Source organism: Falco rusticolus, chromosome W, assembly GCF_015220075.1.
Source record: "Falco rusticolus isolate bFalRus1 chromosome W, bFalRus1.pri, whole genome shotgun sequence".
In the NCBI taxonomy this organism is placed as follows: Eukaryota; Metazoa; Chordata; class Aves; order Falconiformes; family Falconidae; genus Falco; species Falco rusticolus.
Genome location: NC_051209.1, coordinates 2,435,931 through 2,440,605, shown reverse-complemented (window position 1 = coordinate 2,440,605; position 4,675 = coordinate 2,435,931). Strand labels below are relative to the sequence as shown.

The 4,675-nt window shown below is 40.9% G+C and overlaps 1 protein-coding gene across 1 annotated transcript in view; it reads left to right on the top strand.

Moving 5' to 3' along the window:
- Positions 1–4,675, top strand: part of LOC119140802 (spindlin-Z) — a 314,042-nt gene that overhangs the window by 3,030 nt on the left and 306,337 nt on the right. The window lies entirely within an intron of this gene.

Here is a 4,675-nt window from a genome sequence, read left to right as displayed (position 1 = left end):
TTTCTCTGTAGTTGCTTGGTGAAGAGGGTCCACTGTGGAGAGTCGGCCAAGTCACGACAATCACACCTATATGGCTACATGCCGTGCTCACTTTATTAAACAAACAGGTCATATTTATAACTTAAACCAACCGCTCACAAGACTTTACACACAGGTGATTGGATAAAAGTCTCTGCCCACGCGGGCGTCCGTGTCACTGATCGGTGAGCATGCTGCAGGCGCCTGATCAGTGTGCCGATGAGAGTGTGCTGATTTCGCGGTTCCCAGGACTTGCTCTGCACCTGGCTTCTTGTTTGTGCAGAGCTTGTTTTCTTTCTCACACTGCTTGTTCCCAGGACAATTTAAAGTTGCTCTGCAGTTTCAACTAACAGGCCTGGGTTGTCCAACCCAGACAATGGTAACATATGTCCTCGGTCCTTTAAAAATCCCTCTACGTTATTGTTATTTAATTTTATTTCATTTTGTTTTATTTTATTTCAGTTATTAAATTGTTCTTATCTCACCACTTGAGTTTTACCTTTTCCCAATTCTCCTGCACATCCCTCTGGGGGGCAGGGAATGAGTGAGAGGCTGCATACTTAGTTGCCGGCATTTGTTAAACCATGACAACTACATACTTAAGCCACCTTTATACCAAACATACAGATTTATACATTCTCATTAAATGCTATCCCCTGTTCCTTAACAGATAGCTATTATTCCATGGGCTTCCTCCACTCCTCCAAATGTCTATAAGAACAGACTATGACTTGGGCCCCACCTGTCAAGATGGGTACTCAGGACAGAAGCAGTATGTTCAGTTGTTGGGCACCAGTAACAGCTTGGCTTGGGTCATCGCTGCACTCATCTGGTTCCTTGCAAAACTCACTCTTTGTTGGTTCAGGTCACTCCTGCTATATTACCTCCTACAATGTACAACTCACACAACAGATTATTTTTCCCCCAAGGTTAAATCTCCTTGAGGCACACACCAGGTCTCCCCATCCTTCCACATTACCCACCAAGTACACCCAGGTCCTTGAGCAAAGACAATCCTGTGAACAGGTTTGCCTTTTCCCATGGGAGGAGCAATCCACACTGCCTTCCCCAGCCACTTCCCTATGTGCACTATGGGGACCTTATCTCCTCCCACAGTATGTATGGGTTTTGTTTGGGCAGGACCAGGACAGTTAGCAGATCCGCTGGTGTTAACCAGCCAAGTGACACAGTACATGTGTCAGACCCTGATAGGTTTTTGTGTCCTTCTTCTTGCTCGCTATTTGCTGTTGCTGTAGGTGCCCGTATGCTGTGGTTCTAAGTTCCGGTTCTTCACACCCTGTTTACAGACCTGACAATTTGTGGCTGTCTTAAAGGTACACGGCTAAGTCTTTGAAGTCAACTAACTTGTCTGCAGACCCGCTGCAGACCCCAACATGGTTATACGAAGCTTATTACTGCTTTTACAGTGCAAAGTGAGTCTAAAAAGTGTGGAACACTAATCTCAAACATACTTTGCATTGATAAAATACTTATGCATTTGTGGTAGTCTTTATCTAGGGAAATAGATTGTTCTATTGACATATTTTTTCAGTTAGGCTGATGCTTTAAAATAAGATATGAAATGTCATCAGAAAAATAAAAAGCTCTGGTTAACAGATTATCATAACACAAAAGTGAAACACTTAAAAAAAAAGTATGCTGCTTAAAAATGATGTGTGGCTTGTATAACTTAGAGTGATTAATTTTATGAAGCCAGGAAGAGTGACCTCATGGTTGTGATAAATAACTTAGTCCCAAAATAGGATTACAATCAAAGTTTGCAATTCATTAAGCAAATAGAGGCAAGCAAACAGCACTGGGTGCACCAGGAGTCTCCGCTCCACCAAGACGCGCCCTGTACAAAATGTATTTTTGGTTTATATTTCCTAAACTAACTTTCTCGAAAGGTCTGTAAGATGTTTTTCTCCCCCCCCATGGCTACTTGTCGAAACACTTTCTTATTTATCTTCTGACAAGTTAAGCAACCCTGTGTGATTTGCTTTGCTATTTCAAAAATCCCAATGCAGCCAAATTATTTAAGGAAATGATCACGTAACACCTTTGTACCCCAATGTGTTTGTGCATGCAAACGTTCCAATATTTGCCTAGCGTAGGCTTTTGGCAACATCTCTCGCCCATCAGGCAGTGTCCATTTTCCTCGTTCTAACTTAGCTCCTATTCTCTCCAATTTTGTTTGTTCCTCAGGGGTAAACTTCTTTTCTTATTCCTCTCGTCTTTCTTCCTTCTGTACTACGTTAATTTTAACGACCTGAGTCCTCAAGGCTGCTTCCTGGGCTTCTTTATCTGCTAAATTATTTCCTCTGGTTTGGTAATCTAATCCCTTTTGGTGTCGTCTTACATGTACCACTGCTATCTCCCTTGGTTCTTTTAATGCCCTTAAAATTCTTACTATTAATTCCTGATGTATAAGATTCCTCCCTTGAGTATTAATTAAACCTCTTTCTTCCCAATTTTTTCCAAAAGTGTGGAGCACCCCATATGCATATTTAGAAACTGTAAATATAGTCCCACTTTTTCCCTTTAATAATTCCAGGGCCCTACACAGGGCATACAGCTCACAAGCCTGAGCTGACCATGATGGACTCAAAGGTCCTGATTCCACAGGTTCTAGGTCCTTATTAATTATTGCATATGCTGATTTTCTTTTCCCTTCCACTACCCGGGAGGAGCCATCTGTAAACAGTGCTTCTCCTTTCTCCAATTCAGTATCCCTTAAATCTGGCCTTACCTTCGTCTGGGTCTCAATTACCTCTAAACAGTTGTGTTGTCATTTCTCCGATGGTTCTCCAAACAAAAACTGTGCTGGACTCTGAGCAGAGGTTACCCTCAGTTCTGAGTCAGGGGAGTCAATTAGTATTGCTTCATACTTTAGGATCCGGCTATCTGTTAACCATTTTTCCGCTTTCTGTTGTAAAACACTTCTGACATTGTGTGGAGTATACACCTTTAAAGGAGCACTAAAGGTAATCTTCCTAACTTCCTCTATTAGTAATGCTGTAGCGACCAAAGCTTGGAGACAAGCAGGCCATCCTCTACTTACCGGATCAAGTAACTTAGAACAATACCCCGCGGGTTTCTTAATTCCTGCCCAGTCTTGAGTAAGGACTCCATATGCTGTCTGGTTTGATGTATTCACAAAAAAATAAAAAGGTTTTCCCAGATCTGGGAGGCTCAATACAGGCACTTGTATTAATGCCCTTTTTATTTCCTCAAATTTCTGATCATCTTCTGTGAACCACTTAAGTTGGTTATTAGTTAATTTCTCATATAAGAATTTAACCTTTTTGCTGTAGCTTTCAAGCCATGGTCTACAATATCCTAATAATCCCAGTATCTGCCGAATTTCCTTTTTAGTTTGTGGGGGTCTTAAGGATAGGATCCCAGATACCCTGTCAGGATCCAACTTCTTTCTTCCCTTACTCGGCCAATGCCCTAAATATTTCACTTCCTGTTCTACAAACTGTAATTTTGATCGAGACACCTTTAATCCCTTTTCTCCTAGAAAATTTAACAATGTAATAGTAGTTTCTCGGGTTCCTTCTTCATTTTCTCCTGCTACTAATAGATCATCCACATATTGCAATAATTTTACCTCCCTGGGTAATGTAAAATCTTGTAAGATTTTCTCTAAAGTTTGTCCACATAAATTTGGTGATTCTGTAAACCCCAGTGGTAGTACAGTCCATCTTAATTGTTGTTTTCGTCCCGTTTCAGGGTCCTCCCACTCAAAGGCAAAATAATCTCTGGATCTCTCATCCAGGGGGCAGGCCCAAAAGGCATCTTTCAAATCTATTACACTATACCAAGTATGTTTGGGAGATATATGACTCAGTAAAGTATAAGGATTTGCCACTACAGGGAGTTTAGTGATTGTTTGCTGATTTACAGCTCTCAGGTCCTGTACCATCCTGTATGACCCATCAGATTTCTTTACAGGGAGGATGGGTGGATTATGAGGTGACATACATGGTTCTAAAGTTCCTTTTTCCAGAGGTCTGTCAACTACAAGTTTTAATCCCTTTCGACCCTCCATTGGTATAGGGTATTGTTTGACTCTAATTGGACAATGCGGATCTATTATTTGAACTTTTATGGGGTCCATTTCTATCCAGTTTCCCCCTCCTTATACCATACTGAAGAGTTAATGGCTTCTTCATCCTCTTGTGTTAAAATGTATAATTTAATCTGCAATTTTTCCCCTTGACTCTGAATCCTCAAGTTTAGTTTCAAAATCAGATCCCTTCCTAATAAGTTGTACTCCGCTTCAGGGAGCAAAAGTAAATCATTAAGACAAATTTTTTCTCTGTTTCTACTTCTACATCTTTCAAGACAGGTACTTGAAAAGGCTCTCCTTTTGCCCCTACTACTGACATATAACTCTTCCCTTTTTCTATTCCTTTGGGAAGTTTTCTAATAGTGGGATTTTCAGCCCCTGTGCCCACTAAGAATAAAACTTCCTCTTTATGGGGACCAATTAATAATTTTATCAAGGGCTCTGTTGATGTTGAAGTCCCCAAAAGATATAGCCCCTGACACCTCTATTCTTTGAATATTTTCTCATCCTGTTCCCGCTTGCGACAGTTCTTCTGAACTTGTCCCTTCTTATTGCAATAGTAACAGATGGGAATTGTGGATC